Genomic DNA, 11,795 nt, shown 5'->3' on the forward strand with positions numbered 1-11,795 from the left:
CGATACTCACTTCATCCAATTTGAAGTCGTATACCTATCTAGTATTCCACGGACCAGCAAAACTCTTGGTTGTATCTTGTATACACCTTTAATACACACTTCTGATAAGTAATGTATTTTGCCATCCTACTAACATATCTCATAAAGGAAATATGTAGTGTTTACTAGAATAATCCATATAGACTTTAAGCATTGCTACGGAAGATCTAATCTTGTCGTAGTCAACTCTTTGAACTTTGTCATAAACAACTTTTCGACAAGTCAAGCTTCTTCAAGGATATTTCATCCAAGTCCATCAATTTTATAGATCTATTTACTTTCAAAAAGTATTCATCTATCTTGGATTTCATGGCGTATAGCCATTTTAACGGAGTCAGGGCCCATCATAACTTCCTTGTTTGTAGTTGGTTTATCATTGTTCAAAATCAATCCTTTGTTCACAAATAATTTATTTGATCACAAAGTAAACCATACCTACAAGGTTCAATATGTACTTCGATCTCCATGACTAAAACACTTTGTAGTCATGGGAGCCATGATCGTTGTGGCCGCTTTCGAAACAAATTCCGATGCTGCGCTACTCTGATCATTATGCTCAGGTTCATAAACCTTATCAAATTATATTGTCCTCCCACTCAAATACTTCACTAGAAACAATTTCTCGGAAATAAGAAACATTGACAAACACTTTTGTCTTTGTCTCGTGGGAAGAATTCCCAATCAAATCTCTGGGATAACCAACAAAGACATTCATCCGATTTTGGTTGTAAACTTATTTACTTATGCTATGCATACCAAAATTTAAGAAAAGACTATCAGGTTTCTTACCTATGCCATAACTCGTATGGTGTCATTTCAACGGATCATGATGATGTTCTATTTAGTGTAAAAAAGCGGTAGTCACTAAAGCATAATCCACAAAAATATAATGGCATCATAATATTTTTATCTCATCATTAATCCAACAAGGTTTGGATACATATCTTGGATACTATATCATCATTATGATACTCCAAGAAATGTGAGTTGTAGAACAATTTCATAACTCTCTTAGATGTTCGCTAAAACTCGTAATTCAAATATTTCCACCATGATCCAATCATAGATATTTGACTTTTCTATTACGATGATTTCCACTTCATGCTGAAATTTATTTGAATCCATTCAAATGTTTCAAACTTCTTCCTTATTGAATATATCCACATATATATACTCAATTCATTGTTGAAAGTTTTCATGAAGTAGAAGAATCTCCCGCACACAACTATGCTCAGTGAACCACATACATCATCATGTATTTTTCCACTAAGTTAGTTGCCCGTTCAACTTTTGGCCTATGAACGGTATTTTAATCATTCTCTTTAGAAAAGATTTGCAAGCGCCAAATGATTCAAAAATCAAATGACTCAAAAAATCCATTTGCATGGAGATTCTTCATGCGTTCCTTTCCAACATGACCTAAATGGCGGTTCCACAAATAAGTGGAATTCAAATCATTTGCCTTACGGCATTTTAGCGTCAGTGTTATGTATGTGTGTTATACCATTAAAATTTATAATAACTTATCCATCGTTCATGGAGTAATGTCATAATTTGAACAACTCATTGTTTTTATTTGACAAGAGCAAAATAACAATTATTAAGTTCTTTATTATAAATTCTAAGGGCTAGATAGAATGCCAATGATGAACATAATAACACTTTATTTTTGTTCCAGACGTGCATTCCTATCATATTCCTTGTCAGTCACTTAGGCCATTGTATTCTTGTATTGCGTTGTTTTTTATGACACTTCATACCAACCAATATGGTACAAATACCCAAGAATTTCATTGTGTGACCAAACGAGGAATACATCCATAACATGTATATCATTGATATACACCTGAGCTAGACTTTCTAGTCTTTTCTTTTCTTTCTGCCAAAATATCTTTTGTAGTTTCTCTTTTTAGCTTTCCTCATTATTCAGAAAAACACTTCAATATCATTAACTTCTAGGTTTGTTGGTCAAATACCAATAACCTTGAGGTTCTTACTTTGAAGTTGATCATCATATGACAAGTGTTTCAGATTTCACTATTAGTAACTTTGTAATATGATGAACAATTTCACTCATCGTTTTATCCATCATATCATGACGACTTTCCGAGGCCATGTCTGTACATGCTAGGCTCGTAAAGTTTTAACCTTGGTATTTACATGTGCAAATCTAGCTTGCACCCGTTGTATGCACACATAGAATCTATCACACCCGATCATCACGTGATGCTTCGAAACGACGAGTCTTAGCAACGGTGCATATTAAGGATGGTCACTTCATGGATATGCGAATATTATTAGTGCCCCAATAGTTGGAGGATTGTGACGCCTGGCGTCTTCAACCTTCATACATTCCCATAAAACTTATGAGTTTATGTAGTCTCACCAAATTTATATTCTATCATCTTGCAATAAGGTCTTAGATATCACATATATCTCATACCTTGATTATTTCTGAAAACTAAATTTTCAGCTCCTTATTTTTCAAACAGATTTGAACTTCAAGTTTCACGGAGACAAGATAACTTTGGGTACTAATTGAAACCATAGCTCTTTGAATCAACAATGTGAGGTTTACTAAAAGTTTGCAATAGGACTTAATCAATTCTTGATTCTTGAACAATACGGTACCAAACCGTAAAGTTTCTTGTCAGATTTTAACAGTATTTCTATCTCAATAACAAGACTAGCGCATGGTAGAAAAACGGATGCCAATACTACAAAATTAATTCAAAATACTACTCAGACTATGTTTATGATAATTAGTTCATGTTTTAATCTAATTACTAATGAACTCCCACTTAATATAACATCCCTCATAGTTGTTACATGGTACACGATCCAAATCCACTACACCAAAACCGATCATCACGTGAGATGATGTAGCTTCAATGGTGAACATCAACATGTTGATCATATCATCCATATGACTCGTGTTCAACCTTTCGGTTTCCGTTGTCCCGAGGCCATGTCTGTACATGCTAGGCTCGTCAAGCAAACCCAAGTATTCCGCGTGTGCAACATGGCTTACACCCGTTGTATGTGAACGTTGAGTCTATCACATCCGATCATCACGAGATGCTTCAAAACGACGAACTGTTACAACGGTGCATACGAGGGGAGAACACTTTATTATCTTGATATTAATGTGAGGGATCATCTTATAATGCTACCGTCGCGATCTAAGCAAAATAAGATGCATAAAGGATTAACATCACATGCAGTTCATATGTGATATGATATGGCCCTTTTGTCTTTGCGCCTTTGATCTTCATCTCTAAAGCACGGACATGATCTCCATCATCAACGGGCATGATCTCCATCATCATCGGCGTAGCGTCAAGGTTCATGGCGCCGTCTTCATGGTTGTTCACCTCATGTAGCAACTATTACAACTACTTTGAAATACTACTCAACATTAAATTTAAAGACAACCATAAGGCTCCTGCCGGTTGCCACAATACAATAATGATCATCTCATACATATTCATCATCACATTATGGCCATATCACATCACCAAACCCTGCAAAAACAAGTTAGACGTCTCTAATTTGGTTTGCATATTTTACGTGGTTAGGGTTTTCGAGAGAGATCTAATCTACCTACGAACATGAACCACAACGGTGATACTAATGTTGTCAATAGAAGAGTAAATTGAATCTTCACTATAGTAGGAGAGACAGACACCCGCAAAGCCTCTTATGCAATACAAGTTGCATGTCGAACGAGGAACAAGTCTCATGAACGCGGTCATGTAAAGTTAGTCCGAGCCGCTTCATCCCACTATGCCACAAAGATGCAAAGTACTCAAACTAAAGATAACAAGAGCATCAACGCCCACAAAACCATTGTGTTCTACTCGTGCAACCATCTATGCATAGACACGGCTCTGATACCACTGTAGGATAACGTTGCATAGAAAACAAAAAAATTCCTACCGCGAACACGCAATCCAAGCCAAGATGCAATCTAGAAGACGGTAGCAACGAGGGGTTTATCGAGTCTCACCCTTGAAGAGATTCCAAAGCCTACAAGAGTAGGCTCTTGTTGCTGCGGTAGACGTTCACTTGCCGCTTGCAAAAGCGCGTAGAAGATCTTGATCACGATCGCTTCCGGCGCCACGAACGGGCAGCACCTCCGTACTCGGTCACACATTCGGTTGTTGATGAAGACGACGTCCACCTTCCCGTTCTAGCGGGCAGCGGAAGTAGTAGCTCCTCTTGAATCCGACAGCACGACGGCGTGGTGTCGGTGGTGGTGGAGAAATCCGGCGGAGCTTCGCTTAAGCGTGCGGGATGTGGTGGAGGAGAGAGACCGCTAGGGTTTGGGGAGAGAGGGGGAGGCTAGGGCGCCGGCCAAGGGCAGCCCTAGGTGGTGCGGCCAAGAGTGGGCAGCCCCCTCCCTCTCCTCCTCATTATATAGGTGGAAATCCCCAAGTGTTGGTATCCAAGTCTTCGAATAAGACCCCAACAATGAAACCTCCCATATGTAGGGAAACCTACCCAAGGTGGGAATCCCACTTGGGGTGGGATTCCCCCCTTCCATGAGGGGGGTTGGCCGGCCACCCTAGAGGAGTCCACCTTGGACTCCTCCCCTTTAGGGTTGGCTGGTCATGCAAGGTGGAGTCCCTTCGGGACTCTACTTTCCATGATGATTTCTTCCGGACTTTTCTAGAACCTTCTAGAACCTGCCATAAATGCACCGGATCATTTCCAAACTTGGAATATGACTTCCTATATATGAATCTTATTCTCCGGACCATTCCGGAACTCCTCGTGATGTCCGGGATCTCATCCGGGACTCCGAACAAATATTCGAACTCCATTCCATATTCAAGTTCTACCATTTCAACATCCAACTTTAAGTGTGTCACCCTACGGTTCGTGAACTATGCGGACATGGTTGAGTACTCACTCCGACCAATAACCACTAGCGGGATCTGGAGATCCATAATGGCTCCCACATATTCAACGATGACTTTAGTGATCGAATGAACCATTCACATATGATACCAATTCCCTTTGTCACGCGATATTTTACTTGTCCGAGGTTTGATCATCGGTATCACTCTATACCTTGTTCAACCTCGACTCCTGACAAGTACTCTTTACTCGTACCGTGGTATGTGGTCTCTTATGAACTCATTCATATGCTTGCAAGACATTAGACGACATTCCACCGAGAGGGCCCAGAGTATATCTATCCGTCATCGGGATGGACAAATCCCACTGTTGATCCATATGCCTCAACTCATACTTTCCGGATACTTAATCCCACCTTTATAACCACCCATTTACGCAGTGGCGTTTGATGTAATCAAAGTACCTTTCCGGTATAAGTGATTTATATGATCTCATGGTCATAAGGACTAGGTAACTATGTATCGAAAGCTTATAGCAAATAACTTAATGACGAGATCTTATGCTACGCTTAATTGGGTGTGTCCATTACATCATTCATATAATGATATAACCTTGTTATTAATAACATCCAATGTTCATGATTATGAAACTAATCATCCATTAATCAACAAGCTAGTTTAAGAGGCATACTAGGGACTTCTTTGTTGTCTACATATCACACATGTACTAATATTTCGGTTAATACAATTATAGCATGGTATGTAAACATTATCATAAACTTAAAGATTATAATAACCATTTTATTATTGCCTCTTGGGCATATCTCCAACATCTTTTCCTTAGGAAAATGTGTAGTTACGCCTGCAAAAATGTGTCAGTAAGTGCATAATGCCTCAGTCTCACCAAAGTTCATTTGACATGGGCGATGGAATCCTGTGTTGCTTCAGGATCTAAGATGTGGTAAGCTTTGCCTCCTGAATATTTCTGGCTCATCATCTAAGAACAAACGCTGCAGGTTCCCAACCAAAACACCATTCACCTTCTTTACCTGAATCTTGAAGGCTGGTCTGTTGAGATGACTATAAAGGTCAGTAAGGACATGGCGCCTACTAAAGGTTTACCTTTTGCAACGAACACTAATATCATCCATAAGGACCTGAAACAAAGATTGAGTAGTCAAAAGATAATTTTCAACAAAATACAGGGAGATCAAACGCAAGAAGGTTCCTAATAAGATCATGAAATAGCAAACTGAATCATGATGAGGCAGTGACTTGGTGTCACTGATCATCCAAAATTGGGGCTCAAGCAAATAATAATATGTGCATATAGAAGAAAAAAAGGAAGCATCTTAGACGGTTTCAAAGAAGTCGTAAACCACATGAACCAATGATTCTGAATAAAAGAACTGAAAAAATCTCACAACAATTATGACTACACATGCGGGCATATCATGTATAATTACACGATGGCACATAGGAAGCCGGTCACCTGATAGTAATTTACTCACACACCTTGATTAGTCCCCGCAGACATTGTTTTTTGCTCAAGCTTTTGTCCTTTACGGCCCAGCTGCAATTCCTGGTAACAAAACTGAAAAGAACACAAAAAATCTGGATTAGCCAATTAAATGGGAATAGAGGAAAGTAGTGCTTCATCTAACGAAATCACTGCAAATATGACTGGAATGATAAACCAGTGTCAAAATAACTTTTAGATAGTCTTATTTGGCATTAAAACCTCGAAAAATGCTAAAACTCTGTTGTTACCTTATGTTAAGAAAGGATTTTTGAAAACGGCAAGAAATTAAAAGATCTCAATATTAAATAGGACAAAAAAGGATACATGCAAAGCGCAAACTGATCAAAGATTAAAGGTGTGCAGTGTAACTACTTGTTTATCCAATATCTACTGAACAAACATGGTAGTATGGTAATGGTTGCAGCTTACTTGGAAACTCAATGTTGTAGTTAGTCAAAGAGAAAGAGACTTTGGTGGCCGATGTTGTCAATGGCAAGTCCATGGTGTTCAGCTCACGGTGGTAGCGACCGGTCACATCGGCAACTCGACTCAGCTGACCATCTGAAGCAACACGCACATCAAAAAGATGCACCACGGTACACAGAAGCTAGAGGACATGGTGGTATGACCAGAGGCTCACTGAAATGGTCGGAAACGTTGCCTGAATGAGGTTAGAGCTGGAGAAGATGATCCACACGACAGCATGATGGGCTGGAACGTGACGAACGGCAAGCACGGCGCTGCTACGCTGTAGATGGTTGCCACGAGGAAGAATACCTCTGCAGCGTCTTACTCTCACGTCCCCTGAACTATGAATCTGAAACTGATTGTGTTTTCTGAAACTGATCTGCACTCTATTTTCAAATCATTTGGGCAACCAAAAGATCTCAGAAAAAATTGTAAATTTTACATAAGAAAGATGTAACTATTATTGACATGCTGTAAAGTATTCAGCTCAAACGGAGTTGATTTCAATGGTTTATAAAAATCAAGAACAGTGCAGCAAGAATTTTACAAAATCTGAAAAACTGAATTATATCTAGCATTTTGAGTGAAACTCTAATGCTACAAAATATTTTTGAAATCAAATATAGTATGAAAACAGTGGGCACACAAAAGCACAATTCAAATCACATTTTAAGAGTGATCTAAACCTTTTATGAAGCTGCAAAATGTTGTAACATGATCAAGGTAGTGAATGCCATGGATAAAAGAAAATGGCAAATGAGATCTAAATCATATCTAAATTGGCTAAGGCTTAACTCATAGTAGCAAGTGGTTTTACAACCATCAGAGAAGGAAAGTTTGAGAAAGTTTTAATATAGTAGTATCATAAAATGTAGTTGGCACATAGTGAAGGCAATAGGTAAGAATTTAAACTTCTAGTTATTGTCATGAGAAAGCAAAGATGATAATGCATTATTATGAGAAGCATGGTGCATATGAATGTATGTTAAACATGCTTAATCCAACTTAAGTGGTTAGGTCACTTCGTAGTGGCATATTATGAAAGGGAAAAGTATTTCAGATTAAGTTCCTGGTTCTATTTTGAAATAAAAATCTTTATTAAAAAGCAGAAAACTTGGTCATTGATTTACTGATCATAAATTCCTTGCTAAACTGTAGAAGATTGGCACCAATAAAAAAATAGTGGCTATTATTGAAGGCAAAAGTAGTACAATTTCAGTTTATTATTATATTTAGGGATTGACATCTGCACTGACCCAACATGAAAAACACCATAAAATGATCACCAACTTCTGGATGGTGAAATGAGGTGAGGATCTGAGCTTCTTTTCAGAAATCCAGTATCTGCAAATAGATAAGAACTTGAGTCATTTTCCATGAGACCAAACCATTACCACAATAAATCCATAAATCCTTTTCTCCCATTTTGCACAAACAGGAACCATTATATACATATATTAGTATATACACAGCCAAGGCCTCAGTTACTTTTTTTGCTTGCACAAAGAAAATTAACCACATGAACATTTTTTCTAGGAAATAATTAATTAGTAAATGCTTCAGTATTAGATGAGTAGAGGTAGATTTTTTGATATATAAATAAGTTCTATTGAGCATCAGAATACAAGCAACACTTGCACTATCTGTTGGCATGATTTTGCATATAAAAGATCAGTGGTGAGTTATGTTAAATCTGGTAAAATCACCATTACCAGATTACACGCAGCAAGAAGCGGGTTTGTCTATACCTTCAGTAGGAGGGTTGGGAGATGGAAAGGCTCGAGAAATCGAGTATGGCATTCTTCATGGGCCTCATTGATCACCAGCCCTAACAAAGCACATGAAAATATCAACTTTAACTTCAAAAAATCTCAAACAGTAACTATTTTGCAAAAGCTGAAAAATACAGAATATTGTTAGCGCAAGGGCGTCAAAACTAAAATATCTAGAGCAAATAAAAGGCATGGGATCAATTTAGTGGTACCTTAGAAGAACACGACACAAGTAATGTGAAATACAATTTAGCGGTCACCTAAAGTTATTATATATCTATTCCATGACAATGGATACAAAATTAGCCACAAATGTAAAAAAAAGAAAAGAACCAAACTTTCACATATTTGTATTTGGTAGGTACCCAATTTCACAGGAGGACGCGCAAGGCTAAGCAGGACAACCAGGCAGAGGGCATGCCCATCTCTAATTAGCACATGAGGCGCCTAACAAACCTAGTAACACAACAAAAAATGCTGCTCGGAAGGCCATGACATCTCCTGCCTACCTGTGTCTAGCATGAGGAGAGCACAAAATTAAAATCAAGAAATACAGTAGCTTCTGAAGCCCTCTAGTATGCAGACTGCTGGGATACACAAACGAAAATTTTCCCCAACCTGAGGCATAGACTATAAATACCAACCTAAAAACATCAGTAAACAAATGATTTAACCTGTAGATACAAACGGAGAAGTAGAAGGTAGGCAAACACAGAGGTAGAGTTGACGATATATGGTACGAAACAAACAACCGGTAATTAAGAACAATCCAGAGACAAAATAATAGAAAGAATCATCATAAAGGAATATAGGACACAAAGAACATATGTCAAATAAAAAAGAAATCACCACGAATGCAGACAGTAGCGATGCCACAACGATGCCACAAAGAAATCAGCTCAACCAATTCACGAAATAGAACAAACAAGCAAATAAAAAATCCAAAAGTATAAACCTGCACTGTAGTGTATGCGTGGGCAAGAAACATAAACCAGCCTCAGTGCCAACAACTTACAACAAATGTTCGCCCTGATTTAAACAACACAAAAAGGTAGTAAGAAATTACAATAGGGGCCCTTGGCATATAAGAGATAGCTATATATCCCACAATATTGTATCAAATAATGCCCTTGATATTTCTAACATGCCAAAATTTTGTAAAATCTAAGATATGCCAGTGTCAAAAGAAACTAAGGTAGATGGGCTTATTCACATGTGCACCAAAGCCCGAAAGTAATGTAAAGCTCGGTATTGATAGAAGATAATGAAAGAGAGAAAAATAACCGAGCCATTAGGCACAATATTTATTTAGTCTATCACATGATCTTGTACCTATACCCAAAACACAGAACTTGAAAACCCAAAGATATAAGAGAAGAAAGTCAAATATATACCAAAAATTACTTGTTGAGTTAATCAAACCAATTCTTTCCTATGCAAATGCCCACCTCCTGCTGTCTCCACCATCTTACTTTAAGGCTAGAATTTTAGAACTGCGGTATATGGGACAGCTAGAGAGCAAATAGGATAGAGAGGAACTAAAAGGTCCATCACTGAATGTTTTATGCAACCGGTGGGTAGGTAGGATTAAACTGGACACAACAACCAGATAGGCCCCATCAAGCACAAGCTTGACAACCTACTTGGTTAATTGGCTGCAATGTCTATCTGGATTATAAGCTACAAATATCACTCCATAAAAATAGTTTACATTTCAACTTACAGTACTTGTCGTATCAATAGTTCCAACATGTTTTGTAGGTCACTTCCATTTGAGGTTGCTTTTCTATAGGCGGTAAAGCAATTAAAAAGCTGCGAGGGCCTGAAAATTAGGACAAATAAAGCTAAAATTTATGCATATAACTGTTTTGGTGCATCCTTCATAACCTTTTGGTACCAGGATGCAGATTTTCATAATGCAATCACTAATACACAGTGTGCCGAATCAACCTATTCCAGCCTAACCATAAAACACAAAATTCATAGTACTTAGAGTTGCAGATTTATAAAAGACCAACAAACATTGTACCAGGATCCAGATTTTCATAACGCAATCACTAATACAGTGTGCCGAATCAACTTATGCTTAACCATAAAACACAAAATTCATAATATTTAGAGTTGCAGAATTATAAAAGACCAACAAACATGGTACCAGGATCCAGATTTTCATAACGCAATCACTAATACAGTGTGCCGAATCAACTTATGCTTAACCATAAAACACAAAATTCATAATAGTTAGAGTTGCAGAATTATAAAAGACCAATTAAAAAATCATCACAAGTGCTGCTTCATTCTCAATATTTTCGCCAAAAGGCAACAATGAACATTGTCAACACAGAAATAAGGATACTTATGCGGTCGGCTCACCTCAGCTCACCACGGTGCAGCAGACACAGAGCAGGAGATCACATCTTTCATGGTCGCGGCCCAGCAATGCCGCAGAGGCTTGTGCTCCTCCTCCTGTCTCACGCGATGTGACAAGGTAAAAATAAAGCACATGTCTCATGAGGTCAGACACTAACTCACATGGTGTGACACGGTCAAGCTACTACAACATATGATCTTTTTACTGACCTGTACTGAAAGAATGCACCTATGTTAGGAGAATGGACATTTATATCTTAGATCTGATGCCTGTCTCAAACATAACACAAAATTATTTTGTCAGGAATGATTCATCTATATAGCAATGATAGTTTGCATAGGCAAGCCACATAATGGAGAGAGTATTGTACATACATGGGATATCCTGTAGCCAAATTTGAGAAAATAAAGTGGTCGTAGAGGATACCTGAGGACACGGACAATCTGTGCAAAATCAAGACCTTCCTTGCATCTCCTTTCCTAACCAATCACACAATAATTTCACCAAATTCGTTCATGAGGAAGAAGGGGATCAAGAGAGAGAGAGATGAACCTAGTGGGAATCAGAGGCAGAGTAGGGGAGGTCGAGGCACTACCTCCTTCTCTCGCCGCAGTAGATCCCCGCCTCCTGGTCCCTTCTCCAGGTCGAGCGGCCTCTGCGACCTCGTCGTCTCGCCCTTGCTGCAGCGTTGGTGACGAAGAAGAATGGAAAACCGCATCGGCGGCCCGTGCTCCACCGGCAGTGCCACCCCCACGCGCTCG

At 38.6% G+C, this 11,795-nt stretch overlaps 1 long non-coding RNA gene across 1 annotated transcript; it reads right to left on the reverse strand.

Annotated features, from left to right (window-relative positions):
* Nucleotides 1-8,053: 8,053 nt before the first annotated feature.
* On the reverse strand, nucleotides 8,054-9,543 carry LOC127327431 (uncharacterized). Its single transcript, XR_007868543.2, has 2 exons — nucleotides 8,640-9,543; nucleotides 8,054-8,235 (listed from the first exon to the last, which is right to left on the reverse strand). It is a non-coding gene; the product is annotated as an uncharacterized lncRNA (long non-coding RNA).
* Nucleotides 9,544-11,795: the final 2,252 nt, after the last annotated feature.

The sequence above is a fragment of the Lolium perenne genome, chromosome 1 (genome assembly GCF_019359855.2).
Source record: "Lolium perenne isolate Kyuss_39 chromosome 1, Kyuss_2.0, whole genome shotgun sequence".
Classification (NCBI taxonomy): domain Eukaryota; kingdom Viridiplantae; phylum Streptophyta; class Magnoliopsida; order Poales; family Poaceae; genus Lolium; species Lolium perenne.